This window comes from Caretta caretta, chromosome 18, assembly GCF_965140235.1.
Source record: "Caretta caretta isolate rCarCar2 chromosome 18, rCarCar1.hap1, whole genome shotgun sequence".
In the NCBI taxonomy this organism is placed as follows: domain Eukaryota; kingdom Metazoa; phylum Chordata; order Testudines; family Cheloniidae; genus Caretta; species Caretta caretta.
The window spans coordinates 11,593,112-11,613,520 of NC_134223.1; the positions used below are offsets into that span (position 1 = coordinate 11,593,112).

General features: G+C 51.9%; 1 protein-coding gene across 1 annotated transcript in view; it reads right to left on the reverse strand.

Annotated features, from left to right (window-relative positions):
- LOC125624247 (F-box only protein 6) overlaps positions 1-20,409 on the reverse strand; it is a 101,335-nt gene that overhangs the window by 18,127 nt on the left and 62,799 nt on the right. The window lies entirely within an intron of this gene.

Consider the following 20,409-nt stretch of genomic DNA (forward strand, 5'->3'; position numbering starts at 1 on the left):
CAAGAGCCTGGAATATCCCTAGGGAATTGATACAGGCAGCAGAGGGATCCGTGCAACCAGCCACGATACAATCCCTTGCACCTGAGCTGGTTCCTGTGGTCCCACCCCATGTAACACGGGCAGGCTTGACATTCACCTCCTCAGGCACTGGGTGTCCCCATCGCTCCACTGGCTGACGGTGCATGTCTACAGAAGGGAAGTCCTGAGGTCCAAGAGTCCCTGTGGATGGGCCAGCAGGAGCCCTCGGGGAGGTTGAGGGAGGCCCAGTAGCTCAGCCTGGCCCTGTGGGGAACAACAGGGTAAACAGGATCCTTGGGCAAAGGAGGAGTGGCCCTGTGCTTAGAGAGCCTGGCTGGGGATGACTCCCGCCCATTTCCAGAGGGAGATCCCGGAAACGCCCCTGACCCGTACTCTGGGGGGATTCTCGTGCTACCACCATGCCTGCCCTGGGCCTGTATCCAAGGGTGGGGGTGACTCTGGTCCCAGTGGGGTCCTGCCTATTCTTTATGCCTGCACTCCAGAGCCCCCTGCCGCCTTTAGACAGGGAGCTGGATTTCCCCCTCTCACCAGCTTGACGCCTGTGTCACTCCACTGAAGACAGAGGAGCCACTCCTGATTTACACCTGGTGTAAGAGCTCAAACAAAGGCCCAGGCTTTCCAGCTCTGAGGGACAAGGATTAGCGGAAGGGGGCCCACCTTCCATAACGGTGGCTGGCTGGCATCTCCTGTGCCCAGCAGATGGCTCTGTGGTACCACAACAGGTCCACGATGTGGATTTTCTGAGCTCGCCCCAACGCCTGAAAGCACCCTCTCCCCCCGCTGCTCTCCGGTGTCCTTCTAGCCGCTCACGCCACGCATCCAGGCTTGGTGGGTAAGGACAGCAACTCACCCGTCAGTCTGCCAGGGCCAGGCTGCTGGGCGGGGGGTACAAAAGCACCTCTGCCAGTTAGGCCCCTAACTCCCCTGGGAAGGCAATGGAAGTTGGGTGCCTGACTCCCTTAGGCCTGGTCTATACTGAAAAATTAGGTCAACCTAGCTTCATCGCTCAGGGCCGTGAACAACTTCACGCCCTGCCTGAGGGAGCGACGCCAACCTGAGCCCCGGCACAGACGCAGCGAGGCCAATGGAAGAAATCTTCCAGTGACCCAGCTCCCATCTCTCGGCGAGGTGGGTAACTGCATCAGCGGAAAAAACCCTCCTGTTGATGGAGGAGCGTCCACTCTTCCCCGGAGCAGTGCCACGGGGGGTGCCAACATGGCCTTAGGCATTTTTGAAAATCCTGTCCCTTGTGTCTGGTCTAAATGCTTTGCATCTGCCCCCCTTTGCAGCACAGGTGCAGGGACCAGGGGTGCGGGGGGGGAGGGGGCTGCAGCACCCCCAGGTTTTATGCGGGGCTCTGGCTGCTGGCCCTGAAACTGGGGGCTCTCTCCCAGCCCTGCATGCGGGCTCCCAGCTGCCAGCCCCGTGCCCAGGGCTCTGCCTATGGCCCCAGCCGTGGCCCCCTTACTCCTGTCCACATCCCCCCCTCCCAGAGCCATGGCCCTGCTCTTGGCCCAGCTCTAGGTGCGGTGGGGGGGGGCACAGACAAGGCTAAGGGTGGGGTGCGGCACCCCCACTCTAAAAAGTGTTCCAGCACCCTGCTTTGCAGCCAGCCCCACATACCTGCCTCCTGCAGCCAACAATGAAATCTGCCCCAAGGACCCCCCCCCAACCCCTCTCTTCAGAGATCCAACTGTCTCCCAGTTCACAACATACATCTACTAGGCCAACTGAGCATGGCTGGATCCTTGGGCTGCCCCATGTAACAGGCTTCAGTGTAATTCCTGGGGCTAACACTCCACCATTGGTGTGGTACTTGGGACCCAATGGGAGTTAATGTACCCATGACAAAGAAGCAGAAGGGCCCTCCCCCTTAAACATCACTGTGCCATTGAAGTGCTGAGCCATGGACAGCTTCAGTGACCAAAGGGTTTCCTGCCCTTTCTGTAAACAGCAGCCCCACCTAGCTTTTACTTATTACTTGTATTACCATAGTGCCTAGCTCCCCCCGTCATGGACCAAGGCCCCACGGTGCAAAGTGTTATACAAATACAGCACAAAAAGACAGGCCCTGCCCCCAAAGAGTTTACAATAGCACTTTCCATCAGCAGATCTCAAAGCACGTTACAAAGCCCATTTTTCCCATTTTACAGAAGAAGAAACTGAGGCCCAGAGACATGACTTCCCCAAGGTCACCCTGGAGGTCAGTGGCCCAGCTGGAAATGGAACCCAGGTGTCCTGAGTCCCAGTCCAGTGCCCTATCAACTCAACCACACTGCCTTACCCAATGCCCGCAGCAGAGTCAGCTTTGATGAAGTTCCTTCTCACCCCAAGCACTTATCCAATGGCAGTTACTCCCCTCAACCAGCTGGTGCAGCAGCAGCCAGCATACATCCTCCCTGGGTTCCTCTCAGCTGGATCCTTTGGTGCCTGCCCACCTCTCCCATGCTACCTACTGCTGCTTCAGCTTCCCTCCTTCCGTGGTCCAAGAACCCCCCCACCCCCCAGCTGCTACACTGTGCCCCTGCCTCCCAGGAAACCAACGCGACCTCCCCAGCAATTCCCTCCCACCTTCACCACTGAATAAATGGGGGGATGATTCCAAATGGAAGGGCTAAGGATGCTTCAGTTAAGGACATACACATTAAGGATGGCTGGATTAAAGGCCCCTCACTTAAGGATGTGTCTACTAAGGATGCCTAAATTGAGGTGATTGTGTTAAAGACGTCTCAGTTTTACTTTTGTTGTTCTTTCTTTCGGTCTTCTGCTTTTTTCCCCCTAAACAAACTCACCCCCCCAGTAAAACAAATACAAAACCCTGTCATTACTGGAACATCAACGCTTAGAAACACCAAAGTCTTCCTCTCCAGGCTCGATTACACGCCACCATCTGCCATTCTGGAACAGACCTACTTTTAAATCGGGACTGGAGGAGTGAAGCACCTGCCTGTACCAGGGCCAAGAACAGCCAGGAGAGTAATGGCAGCTCACACTTACACAGCGCCTTTGACCCCCCAAATTACACTGCAGCCACCTCTGGGGTGTACCGTGGCTGCAATCGAACAAGCCCTCAGCAACTATGTCAGGAAATGGCGAAGTCTGCTGTCTCTAGTCGGAACCTGCAGCAGAAGTGGATGAATGAGGGGGTGGTTTTATGAAAGCAGAACAGTTACCCAAACGTGGCCAGGAAACCGGCACTGACTTTCTTGCCGGAGAAAGCAGGGTGTTAATCTTTAACGAACCTGCCAACAGCTCAGGGAGATGCCAGGAGAAAAGCGCTAGACACAGCCTGTATTCAACCCCTAGCCATCCACAACAGCTGGTGTCCCATCTCGTACGTGGCATCCGATGCACACAATGGCCAATCACCAGGCTAGAGACCCACTGCAGGTTTCCTTTCTGAAAAGCCCTCTCCAGCCAGCCCTAGCTATAAATGCCACAAGAACTGAAAGGGTTCTTTCATGATAGCCCCTGCAGTTAGCCACTTGCGGAGGAACAGAACAGAACCGGATGGGGCCTGCCGAGGAAGCACTAACATTTGTCTCTTTGTTGGGCCTAATTGAATTTTCTACATGAAGCAGCTATTATTAGCCAGAGGGGCATTCTGTGGCCAGATGGAGGAGTTTGCTCCCCTGCCTGGATTCAGGATTGGGCGGGGGATGGAGAAACAGGAGGAGGAGAGGGGAAAATCAATCTGGTGTTTCTCTAGCTCAACTGCTTCAGTCAGTTTCCTGAGGAGCTTGATTCCCTTTAAATGAAGTGGCTTTCTGAGGCAGCAGCAGGGAGCTGGGCATCAGCACACCCAGGTAGCCAGGATATGCTTCTGCTCTGATGCCAAGTTACCCCTACCTCCGCACCCTATCCCTGACATGTCCATCCCCTGCTGTCCTTTCTGGGGATCTATCATGAAGACATTTAAGGGAGCAGTGTAGCCTGCTGGTTAGAGCAGGGTACTGGGAGTCAAGAGACCCGGATTCTGTCCCTAGCCCTGCCCCAGATTTTCCCTCAGATACTAGGCAAGTCACTTTCCCTGCTCCCTGCCTCAGTTTCCCCATTTGTGAAGTGAGGCTAATGATGCTTTCCCACCTTTGTGGAGTGCTTTAAGAATCCCAGGAAAGAAGCTGTATAAAGGCATTATTATTATTTCCATGCCCTTGATGGCTGGAGTGCCGGGGGCTTTTAATCCCTGCGTTTCTCCAAAGCTGGGGGGATGAGATCCCGGCCCCATTGAAATCAAAGGCAAAACTCCCAGGGACTTCAACAGAGCCAAGATTTCAGCCGAGCTCTCGCCATTTTCTCCAGACTCCCAGTTTGGCGGTGTGTTAACAGCCGCAGGCAGAGGTCGTTATAATGCACCAGTGCCAGCAGGGGGCACTCTGGCTGTAGCTTCAGCGAAGCAGGACTCTAGCTCTCCGGTTTTCCAGACTCTTTCCTTGGGAGCTGTTAACACTGCAGTGCAAAGTATCTGGAATAATTGAAGAGGTTTTAAATTTGATGCTGTATTTTGATTCTGGTTTCCAATTCCTGAAGCTGGTCTCCCCCCAGACGTAGCTTAGCCTCAGCAATTTCCTTTTCTTCTGCACATCCTAATTTTAAAGGAATATTCAGTCTCCATTTCCATGGCACATTTCAGCCAAAGGAATCCCAAAGCTCTTTGCTAACCGAAGGGCAATCTTGCTTTCCCTGTTCATGAATGCAGCCATCTCTGGGGTGGAACACTTCACTACCACACAGCTGTTTAGCATAGGAAGGGAAATACTATATTACATTTAGTTCAAATTACAGGGGAAGTTTAATGACAGTTAACCCAGCCAGAACTGAATCTCTGTGTCCTGGCTAACATCTCACTCTTCCAAAAACAGAGCAACGAGAGCGTGGTTGACCACAGGTCAAGACACTCAACTCAAGGAACCCCCAGCAGCACGGCACCCTTGTCTGCTATGCTCGGGCATTGGTTTGATACCACGCAGGAATAAAAGTATGGTCTACTCAACCACCAGCATTACTTCTGCAGCACCCGGCTTTTCCCTAGAGGTCCCCACTCGTGACCCTGCTTATGAGTTGGCAAAAGTCACAGCTGGCAGTGGCCTGTCTGTGTCTTTCTCTGGATTGTACCTGTCAGTGGGAGACTGATCAGCCTATGGTGCCATGTTCATTTCTATACATGCCCTTTTTGACAGACGGCGCCTGCAGGACACATGCCTCTGGGTTTCTTCTCAGTGCCTTTGAGCAGTCTGCTCGGGACCCACAGAGGTCCCTCTCGATCCTGGATGTGCGAGCGCTCGGCTGGTTTGCGATTGCATCACGAGCTGAGGCATCAGCCGATTGCCATAGGGCTCTGCGTGGAGCCCAGACTCAGAGGTTAGCAGCACCAGTCTGACCACACACTCACCAGGACATGGATTGCACTTGTTTGATATTGCGCTTCAATCCAAAGGTCCTGGCTGTGCAGGAGGGAGACACGGACTCTGGTGTACGCTAAGGCTCAGGGTGCTGGGGGGAGAGGCAGGTGGATGCTTTATTGCCTGCCAACGCAGGCCCTTTAGACTAGCTGTCTTGGGGCCTGACGGAGGAGTGGCTCCGAGTAGCTATGCTAATACTACAGGAACGGATGGTTTTCTGGGGCACTCAGACAAATAGTTTATTCCCTGAAAAGGGCAGTTTGGGGTCGACCAACGATTTGCAAAGGTGGGTGGAATTCAGCCAACAGTTTCACCACCCCCAGGTTGTTTTTTGTCGCCTAAAAGGAGTTGAAACGTTTCCTTTGGACCTTGTGGAAACAAAACGTTTCACCTTTTCATTTTGAAACAACGTCCTGTTTCAAAGCAAATGTCATTCGGACATTTTGTTAGATTTATTTATTTTTTAAAAAGGGCAAAAAGCAGCCCAAACCTATGTGACCCCCAAATACACACAACTTTTGGCTGAAACAAAATATTTCTTTTGACCCAGGACAACATTTTGTAGTTTTCTATTTTGGAGAGAAAAAACCCAGCCCTGGCAACTCTATAGATTTGATGTGATTTTTCATTTCACGCCCTGAACTGAAAAATCAGCTGTCTGCCCATCTCTGCTCAGCAGGACGGGTGCAAAAGGGAGCTTAGCTAACAAGAGAGAGAGAGAGAGAGAGAGACGCATGCTGCTGGCTGAGTTCAACTGCAAAACTGACTCACATCCCGCCCCCATGCAGCCAGTCGCGCTGGGCCTGGCCTATTAGTGAGACGCCTGCTGGGGGCAAATGCATGCTGAAGCCCGAGTCCTGGATACAGGACACGTGCCCTTGGAGAACCTCCTTTGCATCGTTTGAGCAGCCCAAAGTTATCCAGTCACAGCTGCTTTGCTTGCGGGAATAAAAGACCCATTAAACAGGAAAGTCACCTGTCACTCTTGAGGGGGACGACAGAAAGGGAGGGCCACGAAGAAATCAGTGCACAGAGAGTGCCGGGCCAGGCTGACGGGAGGCTGGGGACATGTTCAATCACAGTGTAGGGAAGAAGCTCAGTGATCCCGCAGTGGAGATAAGTGGGTTTCGGTAATGAGACACTTTCCCAGGTAGCACTTGGGAGCTGTGCTCCATGGAGATGCACACAACATTGTCGGGCGGGTCACCAGGGGGGAAGAGACATGCTTGTCATGCCAGATCTCTGCTGCGCTGGGACCTGAAGCAGACTGGTTGTGAGACAGAGAGAGTATGCATGCGCGCACACACAAATCTCTACAGCTGTCCCCCTGGCATGCGTGCACACACCCCAAGAACTCCTTGACTTCTGAAGCCAACCTCCCACCCCTTTGGATCCCTTGCGATAGGACGACTCCAGACAGCGTGAGGCTGTCCTGTCGGGAATACCTATCAGTGGCGTCTCCCCTGCTTTGAGTTGCCTTGAACCCAACCAGACCTGCCTATATTTGGAGATTTTTTTTTTCCAGGGCCACTCCACCCTGTGGGCAGGCGCCCACATCCTAAACCCCATCACGCTAACGGGGGACATCAGCTTGGGAGGGCAAAGACGGAACTCACCTCTCACCCCTAAGGAGCTTCTCTAGCCCAGGGCAGAGGGAGGCACATTGGAGGGGCTGTTTAGTGGAAGCCAGCCCTGCCCGTGCTGTGATGAGGCAATGCAACAGGATGCAGGGCATATCCCTGGGGATCCTTTACCAGGTAGGCAAAGTCTGTCAACTCATTTTCTTGCCTTCCACCGCTCCATCCCCAGGGCTCTCCATCCCCAGCAGACCCAGGAGATCAGAGCGGAATGTCTCTGCTGTGCTGAGCCTCTTGTCTCTGAGAAACAGATTATTCTCCCCTGGAAGCTGGAGCTTCCCAAGGGCGCTGGGAGGGAAATCTCAGAGCCACGTGAGTGGAATCCCCCCAGGGTCCTGCAGCCACTAGCAGCTCCTCTTGTTCACACTGCCATGCAGAGTATTGCAAAGCGAAGCAGATAACATCCCGATCCAGAGATGAGTAATGACTTGGCTTTTTTTTTTTTTTTTTTGTAAATTAAACCTAATCTTGTGTTGACTCTGCTGTACAAGGAGAAATAATGAAGAAGATTAAGATGAGATCTTGTTCACTCTTACTGAACAAAAGCCAATTAATTGCCAGCAGGATGTCTGTGGAGTCTGATCTTAGACAAATACAGGCAGAGAGGGACCAGGTGGAGGTGGCCTGCTTTGGTGTCGCGATAACTCTGGCAGGACGGAGGAATTTAATGCGAAGAAGCATTTAGCCATGCGCCCCCCCGGCAGCTTTCCAGGTGTCCCTCGCCATCAGGGGTTGTGCAAATGGAACAGGAGGGAGGGAGGTTTCTCACCCGCCGTGCAAAGATGGCGAGATTTAACAAGAAGGTTCCAGCCTGGCCTCTTTGGCTTTCCTGCACCCTCTCCTGTCGTGTTACCAGGTAACTGACGCGAAATAGGGGAGCAGGTCCTCTGGGACTGTAAAAGATGGAACGGAAACCACTGCTTCCCTGAGATATCACTGAAAACCATGCCATAAGAGTCAGCAGAGACCATGAGATTTGATGAAAGACACTGGCAGTGGAAGACCACGGCATGTCATGGGAGACAATGGAAGAACGTAGCGTGTGATGGAAGCAGACAGCACGTAGAGAGAGACTACGGCAATGGCAAATGGCGGCACAGGATGGCAGCCTCCAGTGGAAGCTGATGGCCCTGGAGCACCGTGGCACCAGATCGAAGCCATGGGTCATGGGATGACACATTTGCAAATTGCTCTAGAAGAGGTGCTCTGGCATTGGAGTCCCAGCAGGCACTGGTGGGTCGGGAGGAGAGAGGAGAACGCCCAGCTCTGAGTCACTCTCCCACGCCTGACTGCGGTAGCCAAGCAAACACCTTGTTCAGTTCATCACCGCTCCCGCTGCGTTGACAGCACCGAGTGCCTTGCCAGAGAGGGAATCCATATCCGCCAGAAATAAAAGGCGCTGAGTGAATTTGTGGCCGATTTAGTTGGCGTTAGAGGAAATACTTCTCTCTTTCACACCGGTTCAAAATAAAAAAAATGGAGTCCATCTGAGGCCCGCAGCGCTCGCACTGACAGACAAAAATGACTTAGGAGGTGAAAAATGGACAGGGAAAGTGATTTTCTTTGCTTGTGTTGCCGGGGGAATTAGATCTTGGTTTTTTCGTCACCACCAAGTGGAATAATCCAATATATTCCTGTATTTATTGCCGTGTATTTGACCTAACAGAGTTTTATTCCTACATTAAGAATGAAACCGTTCTGGGAGGCAAGTGGCAAAGCCCTAGATCAATTACTGCCTTCTTCAAACAGCAGAAAAATGAATTATTTCCTTGTAAAAATAAATAAAAAACACCCTTGAAAATAATAATAATAAAAAACCCCTACCGTCCTTTCTGCTCACGCCATGAATTCTGCACTGCAGATTCAGCCAAGTTAGATAAAATTGAGTTTGGTCTCCAAGCAACTTTTAAAAAGCAGGCAGTGGTTGAAGGCCAGTGCTTTGCAGAAGCGCACACAAAAACATCACACCCGCCTGCATGCCGGCTATGATCCTGGCTCAGTGGAGCCCGGGCTGGTCATAGGGCAGACAATAAGCTGGATACAGCCCACAGATTTTATGCTGTGCCCACGTTAGGTCACGTTTTATTAAAGTGGCAGAGACTATACAGGAGGGTAAAAATCGATACGAGGTGGCTGGAGTTGATAAATAAAAAACAACCCTTGCAAAGCCAGGCAAGGCAGGGTGTGAAAGCGCTGAATTTCACCTTAACTCTGCCCACTTCGGGCTTGACCCAAAGCCAACTGAAGCCAACAAGGAAAGTCTTCCATTCAATTTAATGGACTTTGGCTCAGCCAGCCTCCCATGGTTATGCAGGGGGAATTTCACCAATATATGAAATTTCCTTCTTGCCTGTGAGTCTCCAGTACTAAGGGCAATGCTCTTTTACAGCACTAATTGTGCCCTGGGGGATTCTCATACAAGTAGACACAAGAGCTTTAAAGCTACCACCACCTAGGATAATTAGCAACATCAGTGCTGAGCATGCCCAGACTTCACATGACAGGCCCCTAGTGAGTTGTGGGGAATGATGCCCTCAGTAGAGTGTTTGTCTCGCCTGCCTTGATTGGTTGGTATTTATACGTCGCTCATAACCAGAGTATCCGAGTGCTTCACAATTGTCAGTGGATTTAGCCTCGCAAGCTCCTCCCCGCCAGGTGGAGAAGTATTACCCGGGGCACCAGCAGCTGTATGCATGTCACTAATGGTATGTACCATGGGAGGGGCACCGATTTGAGGGCAGGGCTGCCCAGAGTGGGGGCTAAAGAGGCAGTTTGCCCCAGCGCCCCCATTTGAGAGGACCCTCAAACTGAGTGGCACCACAACCCAGCACGCAGGGTCACAATGCCACTCAGGTTTAGCCCCGCAGCCCCTCTGTCGTGATGGAGAGGGCTGCAGGGCCAAATTTCAGTGACTGCCGTTACAACCCAGGGCCAGGTCAGACCTGAGTGGCGCTAGGATCCTGTATGCTAGGTAACAATGCCACTGAAATTTGGCCCGGTGGCCCCATGCATCAGGTCACAAACGTCCAGAGCAGGTTTGCAGGCCCAGCCCCGGGGGACAGGAGCCAATCCACCATTACATGGTGAGTGTAGCTGTGCATACCCGGTGAAAAGTTGCTGGGGGTGCCCTTGGTGTTACCCCAGTTCACAGATGGAGGTCAGAGCACAGGGTAGATTAAGTGACTTGCCTAAGGTCACACAGGAAGTCTGTGGCTGAGCCAGGAATTGAACCCTGATCTATGAAGCCTTAGAACAGTGCCCTGCCCACTAGACCATCCTTCCTAACCAACCAGCCCATGCTAAACAAGACTTTGTACAGTCCATTTCCCCCACCACCTGTGGCACACGTATGGCCCTGAAGAAAGGCAAAGTTGGCCCAACTGCCATACAATGAAGAGGAAGGCATTTGAGTTTGTGACCACGGGGGAGATAAAGCTGTTTGTCACAGATGGAGAAGGTAGGCTCTGAATTTCTGATTTTTCTCAGGTCATCTCTCTACGTCAGGACTGTTGCCATCCCAGTAGGGGGAGTTGGCCTGGCACATGAGTTGCCAAGCCAGCCCCCAAGCCGTCACTAGGGTTTGACAAGGCTAGCCCTGCTCCCAGGGATGCTAACAGCCTTTCACCGATAGTCACCTCTGCCACCTTGCATTCAGGGCGTGAGGCTGGGCTCACATTGGAGAATATTTTGCTACAATGTGAAGGGGTCAGATATGGGGAGGGCTCCTGGTACAGGGATAACATTAGGGTGTAGGGCAGAATTGTGTGTTACTCCAGATAGTGTCTAAGGGTGCTGGGCTAATATTGAGGTGCAGAGGCAGAGCTGGGGTGCATGGCTGCTGTTGCACTGCAGGGCCTAGTCCTGGGAGCGTCCCTGGGTCTCTGAGGTTTATGGCCATGCTGATGGCGGGGTCCCTTGAACGCATGAATCTCCTGTAAACATTTAACCTCTTGCCAGTTCCATCAATCCCGACGGGCTGGTGCCATCTCCCTCCTCCGCAAACACACCACCCTGCTATTGAGATGTTAACCACACCATTAAATCGCTGGGTACCTGCCAGAAAGCCGCTCGGCAGGTCTGCTTTCCAGCTCCTGCCTCTGACACAGATTCCTTTTTAACCCACTTGCCAGCCCCCTGGTTCCGGCCCTTCACATCCTGCTCTGCCTGCAGCCAACAGCTCGGGAAGAGGAACATCCATCTCTAATGACACCAACCGGAATCGATTCCGTTCTACCTGTTTAATTATGGAGATTGGGACTTAAAAGCTTATTCAGTCAGTCAGTCAAACCCACAGCTTCAGAGAAACAGAAAATAATACATGCAATGCTCGGAATACAATTCCCACCCCCAGCCCAGGAAAAGCGCTAACACCCTAGCATGGGGACACTCCATGAGTGCCATCCTCCACTACCCTGTAACGTGGGTAGCTGTAACAACCCCCGCGTGTCCTCACTGCTGCAGCACAGACCTCTGCCCCTGGAGCTCAAGGAGCGACTCCATTAGCTAGCAGTAGTAGTAGGTAATTATCCTCTACCGGACCCATCAGTAAAGGGGGATGTGATACACATTTTGCCCATATATATACACACCTCTGCAAAGCAGGTGCAAGATGCTCCCCCCACCAGAATTCTCCACTCCACAAGGGAAAGGGGTTCACACCCATTTTGCACAGGTGTAAATGGCAAGACAAAGGTGCAAGGCAGCACAGAGAATCAGGCCCCTTCTGACCCTAGTCTTCAACCGACGCAGCTTTAAATCCTGCTAACAGCCAGGACCTCATAACTAGGACGTCCTGTTGTCCACACTGTACCCATTTCAGCTGAGCTTGCTCAGCCTGTTATATCATGGCAATCACACCAACATTTTCTTGTTGCAGAGGAAGCAGTGTGGATTTCAGGTCCACTTTATTTTATTTGGCAGTATTTAATATTAGTAATAGTGTGTATTCCTAAATGGGCCCGATGAAGGGCAGGGTCCCACTGTGCCTGGTGCTGTACGAACGCATAGTAAGAGATTTCCTGCAGCACAGAGCTCACAGACTAGGTAGACCAGACTAAAGAGTGGGAGAGGAAACAGAGGCAAAGTATCACACAGCACAGCTGGGAATACAACCAGGTCTCTTGACCCGCCTCCCAGTGCCCTCCCCACTAGGCCACACTGCTGGTTTTCAGGTTCTGACCCCTCCAGAGCAATTGATGCTCTGTGATTCATTCCTCTCTACTGACTTGGGAGAGCACCTTCAAATTGACTCATTAACCCTGCAGCCCAGCTTATTCCTATGGAAGTCCTGCCTTCCTCAATACGCAGAGCGGTAATTACCTGGCTCATCCACACAGGTAATCAAGAGTCTGAAGCTGGCCTTGGAGACCACGTAGACCAATTAGCTGCTCCAGACTATCACATCCCCACCTTGCAAAATTACCAAATGTGTGTGTCTGCAAATCGCTAGATAAGGACAATTAGCTCCAATAGAAAATAACCTCCACAGAATGGTGGTAGCAGTTCATAATGGCTCTGTTTGCTCAAACCATTGGGGCTGGAATGAGATGTAGAAAGGAGGAGGAAGAGAGAAGGAGAAAGGCCAGGTCAAAGAATAGACTGACTTTGCTGCCGGCACGCGTGTATGCCCATGACTGCCTGCACACATGTACACATGTACAGACTTAACCACTTCACTGGGACAGACAACCAAGCGTTAGACCCTTGCTCACAACAGGCAGTGTAGCTAGCCCATGCCAAGGTGCCCTGCAAGAAATTCTGAGTACTGGAAGCAGATGCTGTAAGACGGGAATCCAGATTTTGTACTGTATGAATGTGAAACAACACCGAAGGAGGAAACCAAAAGGAGGACACAAATCCCACTATTTCCATGAAACACCGGGCTTTGACCACGAAAATCCCAGAGTTTCTTATACCAAGACCCCTGACCCTCAGTTAATCAGGAACATAGACCGTCTCACCAACATTAACCAGAGCAATCTTCTCCCTGGCTGCCAGACGACACCAACATTTCAGCCTATGTCCACTCTTTTTCATATGTGCCTTTCCCAGCATGCTCTCTGCAGCTATTATGGACACTACCTCCTTCCCTTCCCCTTTGAGTTGAGTCTATCCACTATCAGTCAATCAAGTCACGAGCTAACCAACATGGTGGATCTCCAGATGAGCACATTTACCACCCAAGCTGCTCTTAGCCACAGCAGACCCAGCACACTACGCTCCCTAAAGGCTGGGGCCTTTTCCTTTAACTGCCTTCCTTGTAAATCAATTCCAGCAGCCTCATTATGAGGAATCAGTAATGCAACTGCAGGTGCCAAGCAACTCTCGTAGTCAAGCTCCAGAGGGAGAAACTTCTCCTGCTCCTAAAGGGAGCCTTCCATAAAGCGCTTAAAGCGTCTGACAGGATTAGTAAATAACGAACCGGAAACCCTTTGCCCAGCGCTGGGTCAGAGGAGAATCATTAATAATGTACAGTTGCTAATGGGAGAAATTAATACCAAACGCCCTGTCGGCTGCTGCTTCCAGGAAAAGCTCTGTTCAGCTGGGCGCCCTTCTTCCGGAAACTCCAGATCTCAGGCCCACCAAAAGGCACTCTGGAATAGAAAGGGCAGTCGAGTAGCCCAAGAGAAGCGAGAGGCACATGTAGACCTGTGCTAGGCTCCGAGGGAGAACGGCTGGACCATCCCATTCGGTTCTCAAGACTGACCTCAGGTCCAGGATAGGTAAGTGTCCTGGAGCGCCCGAATGCCTCTGTGCTTCCATGACAGCATCCTGGGTCCAGCAATCGTCCCCAGGCTAGATCCCCACGCTGGGCCATTCCAAGTTCAGGAGGAGGACGACGACGGACATCAGGGTACCTGGACTGACCCACTTATTAGGATTTCAGTTGGGAATGGAAGAGCTCACTAGTGTAGGACTCAGAGCGCATGGATCCTCCCCTGCTTCCTTATGGGCTTGTGCCCACCCTCGCTATGGTGAGTAGTGCTTTACAAATGCCAGAGATGAATCACTTGCCCCTTTTACTTCATGTCAGTGGAGAGCCCAGCTCTCTGGAGGTGGGTGAGCTGTTCCCAGCCTGCCAGCTAGGGCATGGTGCAAGGGGTACAGACCTTCCTGAACTAGGGGAGCTGGTCTGGGGTAGCTTATGGAGACTTCCCCCCTCCTGGATGCTGTGCCACTTCCCCCTTTGCACACAGAAATGTGTTTCCCAGGGAGCCCAGACCTTGAGTCTCTGTCCCCTAATCTCCATCGCTCCTTCATTTCCTCATTCTTAGTCTGCCCTTTCAGTCTTCATCTCCCCCCCCACCCCATCATTCTCTCTTCACCTCCATCTCTCTCCGATTCCCTGTTGGATTTCTTGCCACTCTTTCTCTACCTTCCTTGTTCTTGGTTTTTATACCCACCCCCCTTTATTCCTCCTCTCCCTCCTGCTTTGTCTCTCTTACCCTTTGCCTCCTGCATTGAGGGAACCGGCCCCCGCTCCCTGATAAGAGGGAGGTTCTGACAGCTGCCACCATTCACTCTACTGCTGGAGCCATATGCACCGAGCGGGCTTTGGACAGAGAGACTCTAAACACTGAAGGGTTTTGCTGACAAAGCCCGTGGAATCAGAGGGCGAGATTCTGCTGCCACTCGCCCCAGGGCAGGCCCAGGGATTTGACTGCTTCGTGGGACAGGAAGTGTGCATCAGCCTTTAAGGAGTCCTACCAGGCAGCCAGACCTGCCCCATCACAGCCCTCGCTCTGCAGACAGCTGCTCTGCACTGATCACAATCATGACCATGCTGCTTGGGAGCTCTTCTCTTGCTGGCTTGGTCCTGGCCATCCCCTCTACGATCCCCCCTACGATCCCCTCTCAGATGTTTGGTATCTGAGTAGGTGCTTGACACCACAGACGTCCCTTGGCTCATGTCTCAGTGCCTCACAAGGGGTCTTGGGAAGAGAATTTCAGGGAGAGCTCAGGTCATGCTGGAGGTTGCTTTTCACTTGGGGAGGAAGGTATCTGGAAGTCCTTCCTCCACTCACCCAGATAAGGGGAATTCCAGATGGGTGCATGCAGAGATGGTTGTGTATCCTCCCCTCACTGCCAGCCCCATGCGGGAGGGGTCGGCACTCAGGAGATGGCTAGTGGGGGGGGAGGGAGCTTCCTCTGTCACTACAGCTCAGAGCACTCCAGAGGCACATGCATCCCCAGGAGGGACTCGGGATCCTGGTATTTGATGGGTCCGAGTCCAAAGGTCCTTCCATCCCGCTACAGTGCTGCCTTTCACTCCTCTCCCAATTAATCCCCAAGTGCCGTCGTCAGCTGTCTGCATGCATGGCGCCTTCCTTCTTCACTTTCCTCCTGCAAAGGAAAGGCACAGCAGGAAGTGACAGGGGGAGTGGAAGGATGATCCAGGGGAGCTAGCTGAGGACTCAGGACACCTGGGTTCAATTCCCTGCTTTGCCACCGACTCCCGGTGTATCCTTGGGCCAGTCATTTAGTCTATGTCTCAGTTGCCCCCTGTACAATGGCATCATAGCACTGGCATGCCTCAGAGAACGGTTGTGAGGATGCTCAGGTATTACAGTAGTGTGTGTGTTTGGGGGGGGGGATATAAGTACTCAGCTAGATGGAGGGGAATGGATGAACAGGTGTGTGTTCAGGTGTGTGAACAGAGCATGTGACTCTGTGCCAGTCTGCTAGTCTCTCCTCCGCCTCCCTGCCCCAGTACCACCTTCCCCATCACAGTGCTCTGAAACGAGCCCGGGGCTGGAAGAACTTACTGAGCTGGGTCACATCATCGTGGTGTTCATTTCTGACGAACAACGCCACGCACTTCGTTAACACCTTTCATCCCAGCACCTCAAATTGCTGTAAGTCTCACAAGAAGCATAAGTGAAGTCATGAAGCCCACAACACTGCTTTGAAGTCAGCAAGGATATAACAAGATCACTTCATAGGCTGTGGAATTGCAGCCACCTCTGGGGTGGAGAGAAAGAGCTGGGAGAAAAATGCAGAACAAATGCATTTATTTAAATTAATTTTGCCTTCTACCCCTGTTTGTGAATCATCAAAAATCAGGGTTTGGGGTTTTTGTGTGTGTGTGTGTGTGTGTGTGTGTGTGTGTGTGTGCGCGCGTGTGCAAATTGTTATTCACAATTATTTGCTGAATAATTTCCGTGAAGGATTCTTGGCCTGCGCTTTCTTATATATGAAATCCAGGCCAATTTGATCGAACATGTAGGTCAGCTGGTAGGTTTCCAGACCCTTGATTGGATCAGAGGAACTCTTTGGATATCCGGTTTCCAGTGCTGTCATTTGCAATGATGAATTTGGCATTTGCATTCTGTGAATATTCAGAAGCATTCGCTTAAAATTCCGTTTAACCACGTGTTCCTATGAGTCAACTCCTTTGCAGGCTTTGAATGCTAAAGGGCATGGATACAGGTGAAGTAAAGTTGTTGCAAAATTCAAATATCACTCACAAGCATTCCTTTCCCACACTTGGCTCGTTCCAGGTGAAAACAGCTGCTCATATGTGGAGCTACAAAGCATGTAGGGGCATTGCCAGCAGATCGAGGGACGTGATCATTCCCCTCTATTCAACATTGGTGAGGCCTCATCTGGAGTACGGTGTCCAGTTTTGGGCCCCACACTACAAGAAGGATGAGGAAAAATTGGAAAAAGTCCAGCGGAGGGCAACAAAAATGACTAGGGGACTGGAACACACGGCTTATGAGGAGAGGCTGAGGGAACTGGGATTGTTTAGTCGGCGGAAGAGAAGAATGAGGGGGAATTTGATAGCTGCTTTCAACAACCTGAAAGGGGGTTCCAAAGAGGATGGATCTAGACTGTTCTCAGTGGTAGCAGTTGACAGAACAAGGAGTAATGGTCTCAAGTTGCAGTGGGGGAGGTTTAGGTTAGATATTAGGAAAAACTTTTTCACTAGGAGGGTGGTGAAACACTGGAATGCGTTGCCTAGGGAGGTGGTGGAATCTCCTTCCTTAGAGGTTTTTAAGGTCAGGCTTGACAAAGCCCTGGCTGGGATGATTTAGTTGGGGATTGGTCCTGCTTTGAGCAGGGGGTTGGACTAGATGTCCTCCTGAGGTCCCTTCCAACCCTGATATTCTAGGATTCTATGAGTTTGAGACAGGAAGTGAAGAAAAATAAAGTATCCAGTCAAAACTGCAGGAGTCATTTAAATGGACAGGATGTTCAACCTGAGTTGAAATTTGGCCAGGATACTGACGGTAACACTCCACCTCTTGTGAAAAATGCCATGGGCTCTTTAATGATTTTGTCCCTTGGCCCAAGCGGTTAGCCAATATTCGGAGCCTTGCTGTGTTGTTTCCATTAGGAGAATACATTGAGGCAGGTATATTCTTGATGCAATATTGTTTATTGACAAAGAATGTACACAAAGTCTTGTTTCTCTGAACACAGTAGGAACAAAACAGGAACAGTGCCCTTGCTCACACATCCAAGCTTGCCGTTCCAACCAGTCCTGTGTCCAAAAGAAGCTCTCTCCCTCTAGGCTTCTTCCCACAGCCACACTCTCCAGTGCTGCCCAGGCCTTTTCAGGTGCTGTTTGCTTCTTACACACTCAGGTCTAACCCCTGTGCTGGTAATCAGTCCAGGGAAACCCTTCTTATTCTTCCTGAGTTAGTTCTTGCTCAAGTTTTCCCATGCAGTCCATAACCTTGGGCAGTGGCTTCTATTGTTTCAGCTCTCTCTAAACAAAAGGGCATTTAATTGCTCCATCAATTAACCTGAATGCAGGTGACTAGCACCCTCACAGCTTCAGTGAGGCCTATTACCACCCACGGATCAAAAGACACACTGGTTGGCAGCCACCAAACACCCTCCAGCTTAACAGAACTACATATGGTCAGACTCAAGGGTTTAGGTCTCATCCAAAAGACCTCAGCAGTACAGGAAGAGAGCCCGCTACTGAATCACCAGCACCCAATCAACCCTGGAACATCTCCTATCCACTGATTGAGGCGGCCTGCGCCTGCCGAGCATGCAGTCATGGTACAAGGTGACCCGGCTGCACAACCAGTCCGCAAGAAGCAATAGGGCCCTGCCAACCTAGCTCTTCAATTAGCTGCTGAAAGCTGGGGCAGCTCTAGGCCACCAGCCAGCTGCGAGAATGAAGCTGGAGAAGAATGTTACTACTTCTCTGGCTCCCCCCAAAGGAGAGGCTCATCCCATCCTCTTTCCATTTACACAGGCCCTTAAAGGAGAGACTGGTACCAGCCAAGGTTCTTGGCGCTCAACCAAATAATTCCCCAAAGCCCTGAAATGCCAATTGCCTCCATCAGTCACATCCATCCTCACACCTCTCTCGTTTGCAATTACAGGATCGATTTTCTGCCTGGCTTTGTTTTCCTGGCATTGCACCAGCATGAGGCAGACACCAGCTCAGTCCTCTCCGTTGACTGGGGCAGTAGGGGGCATGGTCCCCGAGAGACACAGGAGTTGCCATGGGGGACATTTGATTCACCAAGGCTGGTGACCTGCCTCCAGCCCCTGCCCCAGCCCAAGGACAAGGACGGCACCAAGCCTTCCAGCGCACGTGGCCAGCTGTGCAAAGCTGCGGCACAGAGGAAGGGGGAAAGAAATTCCTTCCTGATCCCCCGCAGGAGCTCGGCTTATCCCCGAAGCATGAGATTCAATTACCCTTATCATTATCTTAGCTTGTATAGCTAGGAATGTTATTAGCGGTGATGAAATTATCGAACCCTGTTTTACAGCAGAGAGAAAGGGGGAGGCTGCTTGTGACAGCTGCTGTAAAACAATCTTCTCATTCTGCTCTGGGTCTCTCCCGGGCTCCCCTAATGCGCTGCAGTCTCCTTATTCCACATTAGTCCTCTCCCGCATTGATCACCACCCTGACACAGAGGTAGCACTTTTCCCCAGATGTTGGGTTAAGTACATGGAGGACAGTATCCTGCTGAGCCATGCCCCAAGCAATCCAGGAATCCCTCCAGGCCAGCGTGGGGAGAAGCTGAGGACTGAATGACCTGGCTATGGATGGGTAGAAATTGGCTTATGCCCTGAAGCATGCGAATCTTTCATTAATGGAAGTCAGGAGGCAATTTTCCCTAGGGGCATGTTCTCCTATAGCTGTGCACTGCAGGGCTCGGAAGCTGGTAATCCCTATATTCCGAGAAGGACCCTCCAAATCAGGGCTGAGGGGCCCAAGGCTGAATTAATGTAACAATGAGCAGAGTGGGGCCATGGGGAGGGGCCTAAGGCTCTTTCCTGAGGCCCCGCTCCAGGTACCAGAACTGCGGCTTTGAGCACCTAGGGAGGAGAGGCACTGGTTCAGCTTCTCCTTGTGGCAGGACAGTGTCCTTCCCTCGGAGCGCCGCTCGCAGAGCCAGTGGAGAGTCCCACACACTTTGCACCGGGCAAGTGGCAGCCCAGGGCACCCAGCAAGGCAGAACTGGGCCTGCAGGAGAGGGTTTCCATTAGCAGATTTAACCCTAGCCAAAGAAATTTAACCCTAGCCACCAGTGCCCTTCCTCCGCTCCCACCAGTAGTCCTGGGCTCGCCACCCTCAGCCTCCCTTGGGGAACAGCCCCCCAGGGGATTAGGAGCAAAGCTACAGCTTCTAGGGACTGTAAAAACTTACAAAGCTGCCTCAACAGGTCACCAGCCAACCACTAACAAAGAGCAAAGCACAGGCATCGGGAAGCCCAGGAAGTGTTAATGAATAATTCCCACCAATTCCCTTCTGGTCCCCTCTGGCTGCTCTCTCTGTTTGCAGAGCTGGCCACAACTTCACTCTTGTCTGGGAGGCCCCAGGCCCAACAGGGCGGGGTTTAGAGGGGAACATGTGTGTGTGTGGCTGGGGGCTAAACGCAGCTGAATAACTGCAAAGGGGTGTGTGTGTGTTTGTGTTTGTGTGTGTGTGTGTGTGTGTGTGTGTGTGTGTGAGAGAGAGAGAGAGACAGACTGCATACTGTACACATGATGGGAACTGTGGGTGTCCGTGTGATTAACCCCGTCACATGTCATACCAGAGCTCCTGCTAGGAGCACAGTGCTTGAAAGAGGGCGTTTGGTTTGTGCAGAGGAGCTAATGACAACGGGGGTGGGGGGTTGTATTTGGGAAAGAGGAGCGTGGGCTGTGTTTCGAGGAGTAGTGAGTGAGAGGATGTGTGCGCACAGGGGTGTACGCACGCACAGGGGGCGGCTGCACGGGAATGGCGTGCAAGGGACAGAGCATCAGCGCCGGGAAGACGGCAGAGTGTGTCATGCACACACATGTACAGCCACTTACCGCGAGTGTCTTGGAGGCAGCTGGGTGTGCGAGGGGCTTTGCGAACAAGTCGATATTGG